Source organism: Alosa pseudoharengus, unplaced genomic scaffold (genome assembly GCF_046254945.1).
Source record: "Alosa pseudoharengus isolate Yale_2024_CS ecotype anadromous, Long Island Sound unplaced genomic scaffold, YU_APseudo_1.1 YU_APseudo_1.1_scf_15, whole genome shotgun sequence".
NCBI lineage: Eukaryota > Metazoa > Chordata > Actinopteri > Clupeiformes > Clupeidae > Alosa > Alosa pseudoharengus.
The window spans coordinates 40,071,029-40,095,421 of NW_027468620.1; the positions used below are offsets into that span (position 1 = coordinate 40,071,029).

At 42.0% G+C, this 24,393-nt stretch overlaps 1 protein-coding gene across 2 annotated transcripts in view; it reads right to left on the reverse strand.

Moving 5' to 3' along the window:
- Positions 1–15,303, reverse strand: part of LOC143124705 (guanylate-binding protein 6-like) — a 38,336-nt gene extending 23,033 nt beyond the window's left edge. The window contains exons 1-2 of one of the 2 annotated variants that reach the window (XM_076286420.1): positions 12,391–15,303; positions 9,952–11,572 (exon numbers count right to left, since the gene is read on the reverse strand). The gene's annotated coding sequence lies outside the window, so the exon portion shown is untranslated. Of the gene's footprint in view, positions 1–9,951 lie in introns of both variants that reach the window. The other variant, XM_076286419.1, reaches the window with a different exon arrangement.
- Between the last annotated feature and the right edge of the window lie 9,090 nt (positions 15,304–24,393).

Sequence of the window (24,393 nt, forward strand, 5' to 3'; positions counted from 1 at the left end):
GTAAAGATGGCTGCGGTCAATTACATGCTTTTTTGGCTGAAGTAGCTAGCCTAGCATGGGCCAAATGAATGGGGGCGGGACTTACTCACTCTCTCCAGTTATATATAATACGTCCATGGTTTGACCACCAAGTCGAAAAAGCCATAATCAGACCCATAGTCAGTAAACAACCTCACTGTTAGGGCCAATCTCAATTCTCTATTTTACCCCTTCCCCTTAGTTTTGCGCGTGCACGTGAGACGAAGGGCTATCTCAATTCTCATTTCGATCGAGGGGTAGGGATAAGGGCAAGGGGTAGATACCCCTTAAAACCAAGTAAGATCGGGAGCTTACTTGAAACCGAGGGGTAAGAGAAATACCCAACATACAGCGCTCACACCGGAAAAATAAGCACACCGAGAGATTCATTGACATGAAATGTTGGCATCAATAAGGATTATAAAATTAAAATGGTAATTGTTTTATGTTGCATTCAATCTTGTGACCATATATTGAAGGTCCTGTTATTCACGAAGAAATTTTCAAAAATCGCTGTTTTGTGAATGTTTAGGGCTAGGGTTATCATTATTTGCGCGAATGTCTCGCATTTTACATATTTCCATGTCTACCCCGCAAATTGGCAGCATATCAGAAATGTAAAGTCCAACAGGAGCACGTTCTGCTGTTGTTGAAATAATTCCTGAACGGTTTTATTCCGAGCTGAAAATGCAATGATAGCCTATTTGACAGAAGACAGGTTGCTAGTGACAAAATATTAGCTTTCAGTGTGGTACGATCTCTGTAAATTACGTTAATTCAAGTGTTTCAATCATCCAGCTCTCCCTTATGGTTGGCTAGTGGCATCTCATTTCCAAGGGGAATATTCTTCACCCCTATGTCTTGCCACTCGGTTTCGAGGGACAAGGGCTAGGGGTAAGATGAAGGGGTAAAACAGAGAATTGAGATTGGCCCTTAGTCTACGTTATTTACATCCCCAAGACTTTGTCTCATGGAATTTTTCGATGATGGTCAGGTCGTAAAATAAGGTCGTGCTCATGTGTAGCTTAACGTTAGTCTATTTGTGTGTGTCGCTAGTTTATAACCTTTGATTGGAAATAGCCTACCGCTGTCGATGTCAACCCTTGAATTTCCCCTGGGGATCAATAAAGTACCTATCTATTTATCTATCTATCTAACCCGTTAATGCACGTGATAAAATCAACATGGGCTCTCAAAATTGTCATGCATCCACTTTCCCAGCATCTATGACTATCCAATTTTGGTCGACATGTCATCAAACTAGGATACAGTGGGTCCCAGTTAAAAATTGACACTTCATTCACGTTCACGCAGCTGGGTGAAATGTACAACTGCAGCCGCTTGGGGGCAGCATAGTCCGCTGTGGCATTCTGCGGTCGAACCGGACGGAGCGTTCGACAGCAAGAGCTGTGATTGGCCGAGTTTTCAGTGCGTTTCTCTGTGTTTTTAGCAGCCCCTGCAACATGCTAGTCCACTGTAGCTTATAAGCTTTGTACATAATGTTACAAACATAGTTTTGGATTCAGTGGCAAGATTTCTTGATTGTACAGTGTCTGTCTCTCAGTAATGTTTTAAAATGAGAGCTTCGTCAGCTGGCAGTAGGCTACTTTGTCGGCAGTCATGAGAAGTTCGCTTGCTAACAGAACATAAATATGCTGCCCAGAAACCTTGTGAATAGTTCTGATTGTTTTACTACACTAACGAGGTTGAAATATAGCCTTTGCCTACAGCATCTCCTTAACAGTAATGTTAACAAAATGACAGCATTCACATGACAAAGGAAAACGAATTCGGTCACTCAAGACTGTGCCACAGCAACCAATGTACTGTATCTAATCAGTGTCAAGCTGGTGATGGGGGTTGCATTTTTCCTTTCTTTTCATATACTAGTGCAGTGCCCGTTCAAACATGCTATTCCTGTAGCCCAATTACATGCCTGCAGGTAGGCCTGCTTTAAAAATAGGATGATAGGGAAAAACATAATTCCAGGTAAGCATTCAATAATGAATATAGGCCTACAGATAATATAATAATATAATAAATGTGAAGTGAGCAGAATTTAAGCATGGCTGCATGTGACATTTTTTACAAATCAAAATGACATAATCCTAACAGCTGTTTTGAGTCAAGGCTATATGCTTAGCCTATTGAATAACTTGATGATAGAGAAAACAAACTATTTTGTGGAATGATGCATCATATGGAATTTGCAACGGTGTGACTCAAAAACAGTCTCTGGTGGCCTATAAGTGACATCACACTCTGTCTGCCACTCGTTGCTTGTCGCTGGTTATGCTTTGCATGTGTGGCATTCTGAGACGTTCTTTAATTCGGGACCATTATCGCTCGTTTCAATTTAGGACCTTGCAGTTGGAATTGTCGTTTGTTTATTCAAAGTCTAAAGACAGTCCAAAGTAACCTGGGCTATTCATAAGTGACATCACACTGTCTGCCACTCGTTGCTTGTTGCTGGTTATGCTTTGCATGTGTGGCATTCTGGGACGTTCTTTGATTCGGGACCATTATCGCTCGTTTCAATTTAGGACCTTGCAGTTTGAATTGTCATGTGCTTATTCAAAGTCTAAAGACAGTCCAAAGTAGCCTGGGCTATTCGAAGTGTCCGCTTATTGCACATCATTTTTTATGTCATTTTGAAGAGCCACTGCATATAGCCTACCTGTGTGTGTTGGCATGTTGGCGTGTTGTTGCAAAATCCGTGGAGTTATCTTGCACTCGCTTAAGTTTTTACCCGTGTAACCAACACTGATCCAATTCTGCCAAAGCCCTGCTTCTATCCTCACTGGTAGCTTACAGTCCTACAGTGCTGTGTGGGAGGGGGAGTGGCTAGCGGCGAAAGCCAATGCGTGCTTCTTTTACCGATATAGGCTATTTAACGATATCTTTTGCATTTCTTATTCAAACAACGTCAAATTCGGCAGTGCACTTACTCATGCCCGTAGCAAGACACCTGCCAAGTTTGTAATCAGTCTGACAAACGGTCAGCGAGATATGCGTGCCACAGACACACACACACACACACAGACACACAGACGCTTCTTGCTTTATAGATAGATGGTGTGAATCAATCTACTCAAGTAAAAGTACAGTTACATGACTGAAATTCTTTTTTTTTTTTTAAACTTTAATTTTTATTTGGATTTTTTCATTCAAATACAATAATACACTTACACACACGAAACAAACATTAACATTCCATTAACAGCTTATAGGTCCTTCCATTTAGTCTTAAAGCGATAGTTCGGAGTAATTTCATCCTAGGGTCCTTTGCACAATGACCCGGAGCCAAACACCCTCCCAGAACCTGTTTTCCCTTGGTCGAACCCTGGTCGAGTAGTGTTGTCAGAAACTAATGAGCAGTGTTGGGGAGTAACGGAATACATGTACCGGCGTTACGTATTCAGAATACAAATTTTGAGTATCTGTATTCCGATACAGTTACAAGTTAAATAGTTGGTATTTAGAATACAGTTACATTGTTGAAATCAATGGATTACATGACGATACTTATCTGTTTCATAAGTTTGTTCACTCTCTAAATAAATTAAGGCAACTCCATTTCCCAGAAGCTCCTGAAAGCTATGATAAAATTGTTTGCATGTTTAAATCCAAGCCCTGCCGTCTTGCACTAGCCTCAAAATGCAGCCAGCGCGCATTATGGAAGCGTCATTGGAGACCCTGAAATGACTGTTTGCACAGCAAATTGAGTAAAGTAAATTGAGTAAACTCCTGTTCCTCACTGATCGTGGTTCCTGATGTCTGTTCAAAGGATATTTTCCCAAGTATTAATAGCTCAGGCTACTTCGGCCAATCGGTTACACAGTTTGCTAAGCAATAAGCAAAGCCTAGTTCACGTGTTGTTTGACCTAATAAAACCAATCTCTATAATAGGCACTGCTTTCTAAGTTTTTTATTCTAACTTAAAATAGCTTTATAGATTATTTTTTTTTTCTAGATCTACATTTACATTTTAAAATGTATTATATGGTGCAGCCTCTGAAGAATTATTCTTGCGAGTAGGCCTAGCATATTTTAACGTGCGGTTTTTGATTGTCATTACGCGATAGTTCATTTTGAAAGCACTGATATACAGTAGCCTAGCCCATAGTGTTTACATTTACAGGTCATTTGCGTTCCACCTGTCATATGCGCCCCTCACTTGTAGCCTACTGGGTTGATGCCACCGAAAAATCTCACAGGCACACCTTAATTAGGGTAGACTGAGTACAGTTGAGACATGTGTACAGTTGAGACACCTTAAATATCTTGCTTGCACAAGCAATTTGAACTACACAAGTATCTCCCATCCAAGGATATCGGCAAATGTTTTTTTTCCAAAGTAAGAATTTCACTTCACCATGCACCTTTGACAATGAATAGCTCATTACACTTATGTTACTGTTAAACGTAACTGGTATCATTACAAACATTATTCTGTGTCCTAAAAACTGGCATATTTTATTGCATTGTGTCATGTAAGGTCGTTGCAAAATCTAGAGAAATGTGTGAGGTGGTCAGCGGGGGACAATTGAGACACACATTGGATCGATAATTTCTGGCTACGCCCTTAAAGTAGCCTATTTATTTGTTTATTTTAAGTAGCCTAGTCGCCTGCTGTAGTTTTAATGGTCACCTTGCTATTTTAAAGTTGTATCAGGTAGTTTAGTTGACTTTACATTCTCCTATGTGAGCCCTTGTGAGCCCTATGTGAACACTTCAGCCATTTGGAACAGAAGAACACACCAGAATAGGCCTGTTTAGGCTAGTAGGCCTAAGCAGGATTTGATGGCCGCATTCCTACACTTATAAAATGCAATTCAATGCAGAAGTAATCTAAGTATTCAGAATACGTTACTCAGATTGAGTAACGTAACGGAATACGTTACAGATTACATTTTTGGGCATGTATTCTGTATTCTGTAACGGAATACGTTTTGAAAGTAACCCTCCCAACACTGCTAATGAGTTTCTGCAGTCGTAATGGTACCAACTTTTATCTCGTAAATTACCCCACTAATAATGCCCTGAATGGTATGAAACTTCTGCAGTAGTACAACTATGACCTTTAGTCCAATAACGAGGCATTAGAAAGTTTGTAAGTGCACCAGGAGTTTATTTAAATAAGACTTGCCTGATTATCTGCTACTATACCGCTGCGTCAACGTTTCTTCCGTGATTTGGGAAAAGCCTGTAAAAGTCCTGGCAGGAAGCGATTTCCCAAATCACGGAAGAAACTTCGACGCAGCGGTATGGTTATGGTTATGGTTATGGTTATGGATTTAGCAGACACCTTTGTCCAAAGCGACATATAAATACAAAACAACATAATAATATTTAAAAATGAACAGGGAACAGATTAAAATCTAGGTCAAATATAGTAAGGAGAATAGTTGTAGTACACAATAATATCAATTCAATCAATAGCCTAATAAAAAAAGCAATGTAAAAAAGGGGAAAGGCAATAATAAAACAATAATGTCAATTCAATCAATAATATAAAAACAATAACATGCTAAGACTACATTAAGGAGAATATCAATAATAAACAATAATGTCAAATTAATTAACAGCCCAATTAAAATAAAACAACATTATATAAACCATAACACATAAGCGCTTAAACAACTAAGTATATGTTGAATAGGAATGTCTTTAGACCCCTCTTAAACGACCCAAAACTACCACAGGAACGGAGAGCACTGGGCAGTTCATTCCACCAACATGGAACCACTGAAGAAAAGAGTCTGGAATTAGACCCAGTTTTTATGACTGGTCGACACAACATACGCTCACCAGAAGACCGCAGTGGGCGGTTGGGGATGTAAGGCTTGATTATTGAATTAAAATAACTAGGAGCAGATCTAGTTAGTGTCCTATAGGCCAAAGTGAGAGATTTAAATTTAATTCTGGCTACTATAGGGAGCCAATGGAGAGTAACTAGGAGAGGAGTTACATGTGTCCTCTTTGGCTGATTGAAGACCAGGCGTGCTCCAGCATTTTGAATCAGCTGTAATGATCTTGTTACACAAGCGGGTAAGCCAGCTAATAGTGAATTACAATAGTCCAGCTTAGAGATGACCATGGTCTGAACAAGAAGTTGTGTGGAATCTTGTGTCAGATAAGGTCTGATCTTCCTAATGTTGTAAAGCATAAACCGGCATGATTTTGCAATAGAAGCTATATGCTCAGAGAAGTTAAGTCGGTCATCAATTACAACGCCCAAGTTTCGTGCCGATCTAGTTGGGGTCAGTGAAGTTGAGTCAAGCTGGATGTTAATCTGTTGGGGAATAGCTGTTTTAGCTGGAAACACCAAAAACTCTGTTTTTGAGAGATTAAGCTGAAGGTGCCGATCTTTCATCCAGGCTGATATATCCTTAAGGCATGCAGAAATCCGGTGGGAAACACTGGAGTCATCAGGTGGGAAAGACAGGTAAAGTTGAGTGTCGTCTGCATAACAGTGATAGTCAAATCCATGGGAGCGAATGGTATCACCTAAAGAAGTGGTGTAAATAGAGAAAAGCAAGGGTCCTAATACTGATCCCTGAGGCACACCTGTGGTGAGGGCATGAGACTTAGATACCTGTCCCTGCCAAGACACGTCGAAAGAACGCCCCTTAAGGTAAGACTCAAACCAGTCAAGAGCTTTTCCAGAAATTCCCAGTTCAGATAGTATAGATAGGAGAATGTCATGGTTAACAGTATCAAAGGCTGCAGATAAATCTAGTAAAATTAATACTGATGACTGAGCAGAGGACTTAGCTACTCTCAATGCTTCAGTCACAGACAGAAGAGCAGTTTCAGTAGAATGACCACTCTTGAAACCAGACTGCATAGGGTCTAGTAGATTATTCTGATGAAGAAAGTCACAAACTTGCTTGAAGACCACTTTCTCCAAAACCTTTGACAAGAAAGGAAGAAGGGAGACAGGTCTGTAGTTCTTCACCTCAGTTGGATTAAGTGTACTTTTCTTTAGCAGAGGTGTAACCCTAGCCTGTTTAAAAGAATAAGGAACTATTCCAGAACTGAGAGAAGCATTAAATACATGTGTGACTGCTGGTAGAACAGCGGGTGAGATAGACTGTAGAAGAGTGGACGGGACAGGATCTAATGGGCATGTTGTTGGACGACATCGCTGAAGCAATTGAGAGACTGCTTCCTCATCAAGAGGAGAGAAAGAGTCAAATGATGGGGTCATACTAACACAAGGCAAAGCCCTCCTTATAGGAGCATCAAACTGAGCACTTATTTTAGCAACTTTTTCAGTGAAAAATGTTGCAAAGTCATTTGCTGACAGTGAAGTAGTTGATGGTGGTGGTGGAGGATTGAGGAGAGATTTGAAAGTAGAAAAAAGTTGTCTACTGTCAGTGGCGCTCTCAATCTTGCTTTGATAGAATGCCTTTTTTGCAAGTGTAACAGTGGATGAAAAGGATGACAGCAAAGACTGGTAGTTACTAAGATCATTTCCATCTCTGGATTTACGCCATTTCCTCTCAGCAGCTCTAAGTTCCTTTCGTACTGAGACTATACTGTTCGTCAGCCATGGATGGCGAGGTTTAGAACGAGTAGGTCTTGAGGAAAGAGGACATGCTGCATTCAGACAAGATGCCAGTGTAGAGCAGAGAGTCTCTGTAGCGTCATTAACCTCAAGTGTCAAGAATGAGCTAGGAGTAGGTAAAGCAGATGTTACTAATGTTGCAAAATGGTCACTTGAGAGGCTTCTGAGATTACGCCGGAACGAAATTATCGGAGGAGGAGCTGCTGGGTTATCCAGGAGACGCACAGAGAAACTGATAAAGTGATGATCCGATACATGTAATGGATTAACCAAAACGTTGTCTGTATTACAGTTACGTACCAGAATTAAATCAAGATCTTTACCAGCCTTGTGAGTAGGAGGACTGTGGACACGTGAGATATTAAATGAGGAGAGTAAGGACAGGAAGTCAATTGCAGACGAGTTATCCAAATGAATATTAAAATCGCCAAGGATTAATAATGGGCATGCATCCATTGGAATAGCAGACAGTAGAATGTCCAACTCGTTCACAAAGTTCCCAAGTTGTCCTGGAGGGCGATAAATAACCACCAAGTATAATTTGTATGGTTCAGTTATCATGATGGCATGATATTCCAACGAGTTGTGGACCTGAGCAGGCAGCAACTGTGTAAACCTCCAATCATCAGAGACTAGAAAGCCTGTCCCGCCTCCTCTACCAGACGAACGACTGGTATGCGAAAAAGCATAACTGGTCGACAACGCTGCAGGCGTGGCAGTATTCTCTGGCCTAATCCACGTCTCTGTAAGCGCAAGCAATTGAAGCGATAACTGTGAGGCCAGAGCAGGAATGAAGTCCGCTTTATTCACTGCAGATTGGCAATTCCACAACCCTACAGAAAAAGTAGGACAAGCCTGCTGAACTGATTGTTGCCTTTCAACACCAGTACGCTTATTAACCTGACCGGATACAGGGATATGTTGAAGGCACATTATTAGAAGGATTGTCAGCTAACAAGACAAGGTGAGACAAGAGTGAAACTTATCTGAGAGGTGCCTTGCTTGTGTCCTTGCTCGGTGGATTCGTCGCAGGTAGACTCGATTCGTCTTGACACGAGTAAGTCTTCACACGAGGACGGCTGCACACGAGCGCTGACGCCTCCGCTGACGCTCCAGCACAATAACCACTTTAAATGCTAGTCCTAATTGATCACGCGGAAAACCACCCCCTCTAAAAACTCACGACACCAAGGCCAGTCTAAGCGCAATTAAACAGACAGCCGTAATGAAAACAATATCAACTACCACTACCCACTACGGCTAATAACTAGTTTACCAACTTGTAACTATGACAACTACATAAACAAATCCCTTAACAACACGAGACTCCCATACAATTAAAACTTACAGCAAGTGCGGACGCAGCTCCAGAAAAAAACGAGTTGAGTTCAGTAAAGCTAACGTTAACAATCTACTTAGTCCAGCTACACTTAAAAACACCACCCCCTCTAAAAACTGTTGCGTTTTGTGTCCACTCTGGTGTCTACGGGGCTCCCGTAACACAGTAGAGATCGCTACTCCTGTAGGTGTGGGTGCGCTCGTCTTCGGACTGTGAGGATTTCACAGGGTAAAAGAGGAGGTATGCGTTTTGTGACTACTCTGGTGTCTAAAGGGATTGATTCCCTTTAACACAGTTGAGATCGCTACTCCTGTGTGTAATTGTCTTCGGACTGTGATAATATCACAGGGTAAAAGAGGAAGTATCTTTCAGTGTATGTGTCTCATGCGAGGGCCCCTTTTCAACGGGTTTAGGATGTACGATAGGGTTGACTTTGTTGAGAGGTTTTCTCTATCTGAATCAAATTCCCTAATTTGGGGTTTGGGGGCTAAGGAAGATGGACTACTTCAGAGTCACTTTCTATCTCTTAGTCGCTGTTCCCTATTCCCTTGGTTCGTACTTCAATATGTGGTTAACTTCACTAAAAGAGGAAGAAATTCAGAGCTGTATTTGCAAGAGTTGTTTGTCATCAAAATCTGAGAGAGGTCAGAAACTCACTACGGACGTTCATCTGGCCGTCCAGATTTGAGAGAAAATCAACTACCCTATTATTTGGGGATTCTTGTCAAAATTAAATCAAAGCTCCTTTTTATGATTTTAGATTTCCGTATCCTCGCTTGGGTGTGTGATGTGCGTTTAGACCACAACGGGTCCTAGACCTTAGTTTCACAAACAATTTTTCACAACAAATAAATTTGCTAACAAAGCCTATTTGGTTTTTTGTTTGCCCTGGAGCATAGGACTTTCCTTCCTAAATGCCTGGCTGAGTTCTCTACTCCTGTGTGTGTCAGTGCGTGTGCAGTATATTTTTGCCCATATACAGTGTCTTAGAAAGTAGCCCTCAAACGGACGCCTTACTTACCCGGAGTGATGTCAAATCTTTGGAGCAGGAGGCCCTATTGCAAGGCATCCGGGGTTCTCAGCAACACAGGAGAGGCAGAAAAATACGAGAAAACGCTAGACGGCCTTTTTACAAACCCCTAATCAAAGGTTAGGATTTTGACTTTTATTAAATAAAAAATAAAAAATACAAAGAAAGAAAACTGTCTAAGTCTAAAAGCAAAATGCTCGATCCAAAGAAAAAAGAAGATCAAAAAGCCCTGAACAAGGGGCCGTTCTCTTTTTATACCCTTCTCGGTCAGATAGAACATGTCCAAATTTGGTATTGTGTCTTGCCATGAAATATTGGTTCTGCTTTTTGGTTTTTGTTTGGTTGCCAGTCAGCTTTTTGTTTTGCTGACAGTTTCTTACAGCTGGTACATTATGTTCTTACATTCTGTCTTTACATTTTGTTCAAAGCACATCTCATTTAGCATACAGTAACACACTTTAATTCTAACACAACCTTTTCATATCTAAGCAAACACATTTTATGTAGCAAAACATTTTAAGTTTTATAAGCAAACTTTCTTATATATATTTAAGAAAAAACACTCTTTAAGTTTAAGCAAAATCATAACAGATTATTCTAGAAAAAAACAATTTATGCTTTTAATTAAGAAAACACACTTCAATTCTAAGCTTCTAAGTTTTTAAACATTATAAGTCTAACTTGTTTCACACTGGTTGTCTATCACTATCTTGCAGCATTTGCACATTTTTATTTGTTTTAGAGCAAGCTGGATTTAAGCAGTAATATGACAAAAAATATTTTAATAGCAAATTATGATTCTCATTGTTAATTATTATCACATCTTCACATTTGTAGTCACGCTACACCCTCCGCTTGGAGATGTGATAATTCCGGTCCTGTTGGTCACGACGATCCGTTTGGTCCCGCCGGTCAGTTTGTGTGTTCTATGTTCCTCATCTGCCCATAGGTAACACCTTCTCATTTCTCTCGCTTCAATAGGACTTAGTTCTCCCCCCACAGGCTCAGCTCGCGCTGTAGAGGCTAAACTGTGTCCTCTAATTGTTGCATGTACAGGCATCGCCTGTTCTTCTATCTCCATCATGTCTGCAGTCTGTACAGACTCTTTTTGCACTTTGACAGTCATCGGTTGCATTATTTCTGCTTTCATCATCATAGTTTCTCCCTCCGCCTCCACCATTGGAGCGTATCGGCCACTATTGCCATCTATTATGTTCACCCATTCTTGTACCGGGTGTGTTGCAGTATCTTGTCTGGTAACTAAATCGTTAACAGCAATGGATTCATCAAGGAAAGTGCTATAAAAGCTAATATTGAATTTCTGCGCCATATGGGGTTGATCAAATTCATCCCCTGCGTTCTACTCAATGACTGGTTGTGGGGGGTCCATCTGTCTCTGAGCGGATCCAGGCCCTTCAGCCAAATCGGGGGACTGGTCACTATGGATGTCTACAAGGGTGCGTGGTCTGATCTTGTATTCTTTCCCCTTCTTCCTTTTCCCTGCCATGTCTTGTGAGTCACCGTTTGTAGGGGCTGGCTCTAGAGAGCGGCTTCTCTTTGGTGCACTGGAGATCCCAGCCTCTTGTTCCGTAGACCTGGCTTTTGTTTTATCCTATGATCATGGACATCATATAAAATGAATATTATTTCTATGTTCATGGCTCTATGCTACTTTCATTCACCATCTCTGAATTTGAGGAGGTGTAAGGGGAGTGGAAAAAGAGAAAAAATAATTAAATGAAATAAATGAATAAACAAAACAAAAATATGAAAAAGAGAAAAGGGGAAAAGGGTCTTATTCGATTCTCACAGAAGGCCATGGTGCCCTCTATCCAGGCCCAATTCTTGCTATTATGCAGGTGTTTGAGAAAAAAGTATAGCCGCCGGCTTTTCATTCCGCCGTTGGCTATAACGTCTCCCTATAGGGGAGGACAGTCTGCTTTGGTTAGCCTTCCCTACGGTGTAATACACATATGCACACATAAGTATGCACACGGGTTGCTCCAGTACGTCAAGCACAGCACATGTTATTGTCAATCCTATAATCTGGGCGCCGATAAACAGTATCTCACCCTTGAGGTTGACTGTTTTCATAGTTGAGGCTATTGTGACAAAATACATCATCAATATCAACAAGTCTGTGGCCCCTATGATAAACGGGGCCCACCATGCTTCAGGGAAGTAATATTTCATCACATCATTTGTCAGCCCTATCAACATCATTATGGCATTAATGGTTGTCCAACCAGGGAGGCCTGTCTTTTTGACGCCTAAGCCCATGAAAACAATTGTTGCACTAGGTATAGTCTTGCCTAGCATGTACAGTCTGCCTAGATTAATTGCTGCATACAACGTACTTCCAATAAAGTAGTATATGAGGTTTGGCAGCAGAAAACACGTCATCATTGTTGAAATTAAAAAGGTGCCTACCGGCTGGGTCCCCACAGGGAAAGGAGCAGTCGAAGAGTTGATGTTCAAAGAGTTGTCGGATAAATTCATTTTGTTTGCGGAGAATCAGAGGTCTTGTCTTAAAGTCTGATGATCTTGGGAGTGATTTTTAGTCTAGCCCTTCTGCTCGTTTTATGTATCAGCAAAGGTCAGATTCACAGTTCATCTCGGGTGTCTTGGTTTGTGGTTTCGCTGAACCAGCCAGCTTACGCGACTGTTCAACTGTCACAGCAATACACATATTTGTCTGTCAGTTTTCCACGTACTTCCCTTTTTCTCTCTCACTTGTTTCTGAAGTAGCTATTTTCTATCTTACTGGTTTGTTCTGGGATGATAATTCGAGTAGTAAGCAATAGGATAATTTCACCAATACAACTATTGCTACAACTCCAAGTGTGAATAGGAGATACTTCTTCTTGTTCCAGTGATATATTTGGATGCATGTTGACCATCATGGTCAGGATTTCTGAGTATTCAGGTATACTGCAGCTCATTTTTTCTTTAGTTGGATGTTGTTGACATGAGCAGTTCTCATATCAGGACGGTCCTCTCTACTTGTTTCTAAAGTCCAGGGGTTTGTGGTTATCCCATGTGCTATAAAGCTAGCGCAGGTGAGAACATTCAAGTTTACATATTGTCTTGTGCATTTGAAGATTATTATGGCTCTGAGCTCTCTCCCCTCTCCAGTGTACACGTCTCTGTTTACACTAATGCATGAGGAGTTGAGTTCAGGTGACTTTATTCTTTCAAACAAGTCTAAAAAAATTTTCCAATTCCATTGCTCATGCTGGAATTGATCATACCATGTAGGCTGGTAGAAGGCCTAGCATAGGGGCCCGTTATACTGCTTCCACTGATCGCTTTCACAGTCCAGTGATGCTCTGTTTTCTTGTGGTTTGTAGCCTGTGGTATTCGAGCCTGGCCTCAGAAGGCTTCAGGCATTTTTATTAGTTCTCTCTTATTTCTGACAATCAGGCAGAGTGGTGCAGTAAGCACGTTGCAAATACTGACTAATAGCAGTGTCTGTGTAACCGGTGTGGCTAAAAAAAAAAATCCTAATCGCCCGTTCAGGGGTTTCAGATTGGAATTGCTCGGGATTAGGCCATAGAATCCCTCCTTAAAACAGTTCCCAGTCAGGACATGATCCATACTGTAGATAGTTATAGAGTCTGCCCTGTCCATCTAGACAGGACATGCATAGTCAAGACAGGACAATACTGTCACAATTTGTTTTGTATTTCTTCAGTTTGGGCAGGCTGCCCCTAAGTCTTCGTACACCTTTCCAGTGGAGCATGGTACACTGTACTCCACAGTGAGCACACTCTCCTGGTGTATAAGCTGTCCATCTGAGCGGTGCTTCAGCTGGGTCCGATGGGTCACCTCGCCCCAGCCGATCGAGCCCTCCCCTGTGTGGTTGAGACAATAGGCAGTCCTCGGGCAAGACACATGGGCATTAGTGTTGTGGGTGTTGTCATGTTTGTAAACGTATGTGTGAGAGATGTACCCTGCCTGTTCTCGCTAAGGTCACCACGTTGTCTTCTACGTTCACTACTACGTCCCCACCTTCGTTTGTGTGTTTGACACCTTGGCCTCTTGTTGTCTGTTGACCCAGACTCTCTGTCCGATCTGTGTAACAGAACATGAGTGCTTAGGGTCGTTATTTATGGGTGGTTTGTCGGTTACCGGGAGCTTAGGTTGTGATAAGTATTCATTTAGTAACATCAGCTGCCTGGGCTTGTCCCAGTCTGCAGTCGAGTTTGATTTAATGTACTCCTTTGCCGATCTCACTCCGCGTTCCGCCAACCCATTTGTTTGTGGTTTGTATGCCATTGAGAATACTGCTTGGATGCCTATTTCTTCTAGTAATTCTAATACTATCTTGTTTTTGAAATGAGTGGCATTGTCCATTCTCAATGACAGTGAGTTTTTGTGGGTGAAGTATTGTGCAATACGATCTGCAATAACTCTTGCTGCATTGTCAGTAATAATTAGAAAATATTTATTTCCTAATGAAGGGGTAGGCAGAGGCCCCGCGATGTCAGCAGAGTAGCACTCCCCTGGCTTTTTAATGGCTATGGGGTACATCTTTCCCTTCGGAATGGGACCTCCTCCTTTGTTGGCACAGCTTTCGCAGTTGCTTTTTATTTTTCCAAATAGTGGGTTCAAACCTGCTATCTGTATTTTGTTTTTGGTCAACCAAGCACGAGTCCGCATCAGACCACTATGTCCTATTGCGTTGTGTATTTTGGTTAACACTCTCTCTCCTTCTCCTTTGGGGATGCATATAAACCCTTCTCTTTCCCATGCTTCAGGAAAAACACATAATGCATTGCTTAGAATACCTGCCGCAGAGACCGGGTAGTCTGCCCTATCCTGCGCCAATCTGTCTACTTCTGCATTTCCTCTGTGTTCAAAGTCCTGTAGCTGTGTGTGGCTATTTACATGCTTCACCAGTATGTGTTTTTTCTTGCGTAGCTCAGCTATTATAGCCCACTCATGAGCGTGTTGGAGCTCTTTTCCTTTGTAGTTCTGAAACTCTCTCTGTTCCCAAAACTCCAAGTCCTCTGTAACTCCATTATAACAATACTGACTATCCGTCACTATTTGTATGATTTTTCTTCAGCCCAGGCTAACGCTTCTCTCAATGCGGTCACTTCACCTGTTTGTGCTGATCCTTCTACATAGCCTGACTTCTGATATAGGTGTTTCCCTTCAGGAGTTTTAGCTATTATGGCCCATTTGGCAAGGTTTTCATCAACTCGCTTCGAACCGTCAGTAAATATAACTGCTTGTGGTATCACTTCTGCTTTTGGCTTGTTCGTTTCTGGTATGGAGGATTTTGGTCTCTGGCATCTGAACTTGACTCTATGATCAGTCATCATGATTTGCCACTTCCCCCATCTAGAGGACAGAGCCCTGCTGCCCTGTACTGTGTCTTTTGATGCTTCTGATAGAAGAGTGTTTTGGGTCAAAAACAACACTTCAGGAGGGGATCCTAAATTAACAATTGTTGGATAAAATCGGAATGCTAGAGTCAGTAATTTCTCTTCCTCTGGGTATCGAGACTCGGCAGGGGACCAGGTCATAGACATCAACAAACAAGGTTTCTTGGATGAATAATTTCTGGCCTCTATCAAGCCACCTTTCTCGGAGATGTGTAAGTAAGCTTCTAATGGGGAAGCGAGTACTCTCTTTTCTAGCTCCAATGTATTGCCCTCACAATGTCTTTTTAGGTCATCAAGAGCCATCTTTTCATCGGGTCTTAAGGGGGAGTCCACGTGTTTTCTTCGCTTTCCCTTTTCCATCACCCTGAGTCTTCCTTTGGCTGCATGCAAAGGAGCAGCGTATTGGCTGTAGTTTGGTATGTGTGCTGATACGTATTCTAGTTTTCCTAACAGTACTTCAAGGGCCTTCACCCCAGTGATCGGGTTGGCCCAGGCTCCTTCCATGTATCCTTCTAAGGGGGCCTTTCCTTCACTGGTTAATGCAAACCCTAAGTATTTGACCTTATGCTGTCCCATTTCACATTTCTTGAGTCCTATTTTCAGACCAGCTTCTTTCAGTCTGTGTATGACTTCTGCTAGGCAATCTAGGTGTTCGTCTTCGCTGTCATGGGTGATAAAAATATCGTCCACATACACCTGCACTTCCAGTCCCTCCAGGATCTTTTCCATTACGGTTTGAAATTGATTTGCGCTATTGCATAGCCCTTGGGGAAGTCTCCCCCACCTATATCCCTGTCCTTCAAATGTGAAACACGTTTTCAATGAACTGGACTCGTCTAGGGGTACGGACCAGTATCCGTTTGCCAGGTCGAGACATGTCTTGAACTTTTTGTTAGGTATTTGTGTCAGGGTTCTATAGGGGTTGATAAGGCTTCGTCTGTCTTTCACTGTTCTTCGATTCAATTCCCTAAGGTCGTGGACCATGCGCCACGTGCCGTCTGGTTTGGCTATTGCCTGAATAGGCATTGAACATGGGGGGTTGGGTTCGGGTATAATCACCTTCAAGGCCGTCAGTTCCTGTATTGTCTGACATATTTCTTCCCTTGCATCTTTGTTTATTGGATATTGGCTTTCACACCCTGGCATTCCTCCCCTGATTGTATACACTTCTTTCACCAGCCCTACATCATTTTTAAATTCTGAATACAATCCTTGTTGTAATATTTCCCTCAATCGGTCGATGTTAGTTAGGTCAGTGTTCTCTATTATCCCTTCTAACACTTTGTCATTGTTGATTTCTTTCAACCATCCTATGTGTGGCAGGGCTTTGTCTAAATCTTTCAATCCTAACAGATTTTTCTTCCCTGAAATTCCCTGTAAGTCTCCTACAGCTCTATTTTGAGCCAAAGCTATGGTCCCATCGGCTAGCTGTATTTGTGTTTTTCCCTTAATTACTTTGCCATCGGTATCAGATATGACAGAAAGGTCAGCTCCAGTGTCGATTATGAACTCTGTTTTCGTCTTGTTTGTTACTTCCCTTTTTTTTTTCTCTTTAGGCTTCGTGCCAGGAAATGTTCAGACTATTATTCTCTGTTTCCTTACTGATACTGATATATCTGGGAAGTATTTAGTGGGCAGAAGGCTGCACCTTCATTGGTTGATCATACAGGTGGTTTACATGGGGGCATTGTGGTCCTGCACACCATATATGACTGGCTGTAATCTTCTATTTTCCCTTCTATGTACTGTACTGCGTCGTTGTGAGACGCAGATTGCACAATGGGGGGGTGGGGGGGGTTCCTGCTCTATATGAGTCAGCATGGTGTGGTCCCTGTTGAACTCTAGGGGAGCAGAGTTTTGTAATCATGACCCTTCATATTGAAGGCCAATAGGGTTTTCTCCCTGAGGAGAGGGTCTGGGTGTTTGCAGATTTGCGTATTTCTGAGTCTGCTTCTTCTTGCTCTTTTACTTCCTCCTCCGTTGTGGTTGGAAGTGTGGTGATAATCTGAGAGGCCCCTTCTGGGCTGCATGCATATGCCTGTCTCATCAGACTTTCTAAAAAGGCTTAGTTTTCTCCTATATCAACTACGAACCTTATAGTCAGGTTACTCGTGGCGGTTCCCATTTGCACTGCGGAGTACCACTCACTAAGAGACCCTGGGGTGTTCAGTCTCACCATTTGCTCTTGTTTGGGCTCTCCTATGCTGATGGCCACTGTACTACGAGCTATACGGTATCTAGATGAACTGAATGTCCTCCTTACTTTAGCTTCTTCGGGAGGGTCTGTCATAATGTCAACTTGTCTTAACATGGTTAAGGCTCCCATGATAACAGAGGGCACCTGATCTGGTGGTGCTGCTAAGAATATCATTTTTTCTCCCCCTATTCTCTTGGCCTAGGGGGGTCTGGGAATTCAAACTCTATTGAGTCTGTATTTGGGGCTGTTCTAGCCGTTTAAGCCGCCATGGGCTCTAATGCCGGAGCTAGAGTGTCTGGCAGTTGAGGTGTGAAGTCGGTTAACAAGGGTGCCATAGGGGTGCTTGTCACACTACTCTTTGTCTCCTTTTGAATTGCAGGGGCCTGAGCCATGGGTTTTCTTAATGCTGTATTTAGTTTTTGGAAGGCTTCTTCTGTGAACGCTACTACTACAAACTTTTTCCCTGAATTTAATAGTATTACGTTCCTGAGTGCTTCCGCTGCTGCTGTTGCATCATAACAGAAAACCCCATCACCAAATGGTGTGGTTGTTATTGACCCTGATGCCGCTAATACGGCTTTCTGCAGTAATGTTTGTAAGTATTGTACTTGCTGGTTGTGGTTCATTGTCCCATCATGAGCCTCATAAGCCACATGTAGGACGGTGCTAACTTGTGGATCAGTTATGATTTTCTGTCACCACTATTCCCGACTTCAGCGGGAGTTGGGGTAGTAAGAGGGCCCTATTGTTTCGGGTCTCTTTGCTCCATCGTCCTTCCACTGCAGCAGCTACTCCTGCTGAGTGTGACAGTTGGATGTTTGCCGGGTTAAGGAATGTGCTCCTGTCAGTGCCGAGGTCTAAATCTAACACACTTTCAAGGCTCAACCTGCAATTCTGTGTGGGATTAGATGTGCTTGTCGGTTGACGGAGCCGTCTCCTACCACCCGGGCTTTGCTGGCGGGCTATGGCATCTCTTATTGCTTGCATGTTAAATGGTCTTGCACGTTGTCGGCTTCTTCGGCATGATCTGCGTCATCCGTCCATTCACTATCTGCAGCTGCATTGGCCATGTCACCCTAGTCTCGGCTGTTTAAAAACTGTTCCTCTTTGTTAAGGGTTTGTAGGTGCGGTTCCTTGTGGGTAGTCGTCACTCCCCACTTCACTATGTGCTCTGAGCTCTCTTTCCGGATACAGTCAGTGACACCTAAGATATACCTTATCTACGGATACAGTCAGCCTCTGTCGGCTTCAGTGATCGACTTGGTTTGCCAGTAATTATATGGCCAGGATTTATAAGAGCCGGTACCTTATTGTCCTTCTTTGTCCTTTACTGGGCCGATTTGCGCCTGCGCTATTATTTTATCAAGACTTTCCTGCGCTTTTTTCGAGCTTCCAGATTCACCGGTGCGCTCTCCGGGTTTTATCTAAAGTGCTCTTCTGCCTGATCGTACCTTATATACACTCTTTCCGGGTATATTGGGTTCGGGCGCTTAGACTGTATAAGCCTACCCCATACACTCTTTCTGGGTATGTTGGGTTCCTGCGCTTAGGCTGTGTGGTCGTTCCCTATACTCTCGTGGGTATTTGGGTCCGAGCGCTCAGGCTAGTGTGGTGACTTGTCCGTCTAACTCAATCACTGCCTACACGTTGGGCGCCATGTTGCGTTTTGTGTCCACTCTGGTGTCTACGGGGCTCCCGTAACACAGTAGAGATCGCTACTCCTGTAGGTGTGGGTGCGCTCGTCTTCGGACTGTGAGGATTTCACAGGGTAAAAGAGGAGGTATGCGTTTTGTGACTACTCTGGTGTCTAAAGGGATTGATTCCCTTTAACACAGTTGAGATCGCTACTCCTGTGTGTAATTGTCTTCGGACTGTGATAATATCACAGGGTAAAAGAGGAAGTATCTTTCAGTGTATGTGTCTCATGCGAGGGCCCCTTTTCAACGGGTTTAGGATGTACGATAGGGTTGACTTTGTTGAGAGGTTTTCTCTATCTGAATCAAATTCCCTAATTTGGGGTTTGGGGGCTAAGGAAGATGGACTACTTCAGAGTCACTTTCTATCTCTTAGTCGCTGTTCCCTATTCCCTTGGTTCGTACTTCAATATGTGGTTAACTTCACTAAAAGAGGAAGAAATTCAGAGCTGTATTTGCAAGAGTTGTTTGTCATCAAAATCTGAGAGAGGTCAGAAACTCACTACGGACGTTCATCTGGCCGTCCAGATTTGAGAGAAAATCAACTACCCTATTATTTGGGGATTCTTGTCAAAATTAAATCAAAGCTCCTTTTTATGATTTTAGATTTCCGTATCCTCGCTTGGGTGTGTGATGTGCGTTTAGACCACAACGGGTCCTAGACCTTAGTTTCACAAACAATTTTTCACAACAAATAAATTTGCTAACAAAGCCTATTTGGTTTTTTGTTTGCCCTGGAGCATAGGACTTTCCTTCCTAAATGCCTGGCTGAGTTCTCTACTCCTGTGTGTGTCAGTGCGTGTGCAGTATATTTTTGCCCATATACAGTGTCTTAGAAAGTAGCCCTCAAACGGACGCCTTACTTACCCGGAGCGATGTCAAATCTTTGGAGCAGGAGGCCCTATTGCAAGGCATCCGGGGTTCTCAGCAACACAGGAGAGGCAGAAAAATACGAGAAAACGCTAGACGGCCTTTTTACAAACCCCTAATCAAAGGTTAGGATTTTGACTTTTATTAAATAAAAAATAAAAAATACAAAGAAAGAAAACTGTCTAAGTCTAAAAGCAAAATGCTCGATCCAAAGAAAAAAGAAGATCAAAAAGCCCTGAACAAGGGGCCGTTCTCTTTTTATACCCTTCTCGGTCAGATAGAACATGTCCAAATTTGGTATTGTGTCTTGCCATGAAATATTGGTTCTGCTTTTTGGTTTTTGTTTGGTTGCCAGTCAGCTTTTTGTTTTGCTGACAGTTTCTTACAGCTGGTACATTATGTTCTTACATTCTGTCTTTACATTTTGTTCAAAGCACATCTCATTTAGCATACAGTAACACACTTTAATTCTAACACAACCTTTTCATATCTAAGCAAACACATTTTATGTAGCAAAACATTTTAAGTTTTATAAGCAAACTTTCTTATATATATTTAAGAAAAAACACTCTTTAAGTTTAAGCAAAATCATAACAGATTATTCTAGAAAAAAACAATTTATGCTTTTAATTAAGAAAACACACTTCAATTCTAAGCTTCTATGTTTTTAAACATTATAAGTCTAACTTGTTTCACACTGGTTGTCTATCACTATCTTGCAGCATTTGCACATTTTTATTTGTTTTAGAGCAAGCTGGATTTAAGCAGTAATATGACAAAAAATATTTTAATAGCAAATTATGATTCTCATTGTTAATTATTATCACATCTTCACATTTGTAGTCACGCTACAAAACTCACGACACCAAGGCCAGTCTAAGCGCAATTAAACAGACAGCCGTAATGAAAACAATATCAACTACCACTACCCACTACGGCTAATAACTAGTTTACCAACTTGTAACTATGACAACTACATAAACAAATCCCTTAACAACACGAGACTCCCATACAATTAAAACTTACAGCAAGTGCGGACGCAGCTCCAGAAAAAAACGAGTTGAGTTCAGTAAAGCTAACGTTAACAATCTACTTAGTCCAGCTACACTTAAAAACACCACCCCCTCTAAAAACTCACGACACCAAGGCCAGTCTAAGCGCAATTAAACAGACAGCCGTAATGAAAACAATATCAACTACCACTACCCACTACGGCTAATAACTAGTTTACCAACTTGTAACTATGACAACTACATAAACAAATCCCTTAACAACACGAGACTCCCATACAATTAAAACTTACAGCAAGTGCGGACGCAGCTCCAGAAAAAAACGAGTTGAGTTCAGTAAAGCTAACGTTAACAATCTACTTAGTCCAGCTACACTTAAAAACACCACCCCCTCTAAAAACTCACGACACCAAGGCCAGTCTAAGCGCAATTAAACAGACAGCCGTAATGAAAACAATATCAACTACCACTACCCACTACGGCTAATAACTAGTTTACCAACTTGTAACTACGGTATGGTAGCAGATAATCAGGCAAGTCTTATTTGGTGCACTTACAAACTTTCTAATGCCTATTTATTGGACTAAAGGTCATAGTTGTACTACTGCAGAAGTTTTGTACCATTCAGGGCATTATTAGTGGGGTAATTTACGAGATAAAAGTTGGTTCCATTACGACTGCAGAACGTCATTAGTTTCTGACAGCGCTACTCGACCAGGGTTCGACCAAGGGAAAAAAGGTTCTGGGAGGGTGTTTGGCTCGGGGTCATGGTGCAAAGGACCCTAGGGTGAAATTACTCCGAACCATCGCTTTAATGCAACAATTCTGCCCTATTCAGTTGTCATTTCTAGTGGTATCGTCCTCACCCATTCTGTAATAATTCCATTTCATACATTTTCCTTCAAACTGTTCCTCCCGCATTCTCAAGGTATGTGTGAACCTCTCAATATCATAAATCTCCTCCACTATGTTTAGCCACTGTTCTCTAGTTGGGGGGTCTACCTTATACCAGGCCCTTGTAATTGCCTTCCTACTTGCTACCAATAATACTTTCACCAGGTATTCATCTCCTCCTTGTACCTCCTCTTGTGAATTGTTCCCCAGATATAATACCAAACAAGTTTTTGGTATTTCATATCCCAGTATCTCCCTCAGCACACTCCACACTCCCTCCCAATATCCCTCCATCTTTTGACATTTCCAAAACACATGAATACGGTCCGCCTCCCCTTGACCACATAACCTCCAACATGATTTCTGATCTGGTGCGTATCTCCCCTTGACCTTTGGTGTTATGAAGAACCTTATAATGTTCTTTCACCCAAATTCTCGCCATACCCTAGAGCCAGTGGCTGAGTGCTGAACCTTGCACAAATTATACCAGTTATCTTCTGTTATTTCTACTCCAAGCTCTTTTTCCCATTTTTCTTTAATATAGACAGTTGAATTACTCCCACTGGCACCTAGAGCTTGGTATGCTGAGATTACTCTACATTTTCTCCCTTCATATGCGTTTATCATTATTTTAATAATCATATTCTGTTCTTTAGGTTCTTCTAACTTTATTTCCTTTAAATAATAATCCCTCACCTGAAAATATCGAAAAAGTTAATTTGCCTCCAAATCAAATTTCTCCCTTGAAGCCTGAAAGCTCTGCATTTCCCCCCTATAAACTAGTGTAATGCCCCCTATAAACTAGTGCACATATTGCTGCAATACCCCTATGTGTCCATCTCTCAAAGCCCCAATCACTAATTCCCGGTTTGAATATCTTGTCATGGGTTATCCACCTCAGAATCGTTGCTTCAGTCTGTAGTCCATACTTTCTCACTACCAAATACCAAATCCACAATGTGAATTTAACTATTGGGTCCAACAATCCCTCTTCCCTCTTAAACAATTCCCTATCTGTTATTAATATTTGTACTGGACTAGCTTCTACCTTCATTTCTATATCCTTCCATCTAGCTATATATTCTGTATTACACCAGCAAGTTACAGCCCTGAGCTGTGCTGCAAAGAAGTAGTCTTGCAGTTTTGGTACTGCCATGCCCCCTTTGTCCTTGGGGAGCTGCATGGTGCTATATCGAATCCTTGCCCCCCCCCCAAATGAACCTGGATATCCATCTATCCCACTCCATAAACTGTTTCATAACTTTAATTTGTATTTTTCCAGTGACGCTGCAACGACGCTGCAACAACCGGCAGAGGTCTCAAGTGAGCAGGGTGTCTCGTAAAAAGAAATGGAGCTGGAAAACCCTACACAGACTTCACTCACTACAGACTTTAGCAGACTGGTTTAGAAATAATTTAACCCAGTACACTAAGGGTGACCCGTATTCGGGCAAATACAGTGCCCCCCACCTCCCCCCAACAACCCCCATGCATTTCTTTGCACCTTATCATGAACTACCATAGTCATGCTATATACCATTTTAAAGCTGAGAAACTCAAGAATCGATATATGTAAAGCTTTCCATGAATTAACATATATTTCGTGTGTAAAATATAAGTTTATCCCGATATATAACATATCAGAATACCCCCCTCCACCACCCCCCAAAGTTGCTGCGTTTATACTTTGTCACTTGTCTGTATGGCCGTACCAATAAGTTAGCCCAGCATGCTTGGTCTTGAAATTTTCGTAAGAATCCATAGATGTAAAATATCTACATTGTTTTATTGCCAATATATTGAGTAGTTGTACACGCCAGTACAAACAAAACAGATACATACGAAAAGAAGCGAAGTAAAAACTTATTTTTCGCGGAAATCCAGATATTTCGGTTCTACTTCCATTATTGTCGCTGGATTCACGGTACTCCGCGTGTTCACGAGGCTCTTCTGATTCCATCGATACCAATTACATGTCTGTAGGACCAATGAGAGTCGAGATAGATGCCATCAAAGCCAATGAGTCACGTAAGCGATGAATCTGACAACCAGTCTTTGAACGGCCATAGCGCTGCGTCTGAGTGAGCCAATGAGATGGGACCTAGATGTCCGTGTAGCCAATGAGGAGAGCTTTCTTTAGACATGTGACACATCGTCACATTCTACTTCGCTGTCGGCTAAACTCAAGGCGCATAGCCCATGCGTAACCAGATTCCGAAGCAGTGGTTTGGAAGTTTGTTACTAAACAAGCAAGATACATGTTTTTGAAGGTTTTTGTTCGTAAAACATGCCAAAGAGACAAAAAAAGACGAAACATGTCGAAGAACCCGAGTACATTGAAGATCTGGAGGACATCGATGAAGGAGAAGAATTTA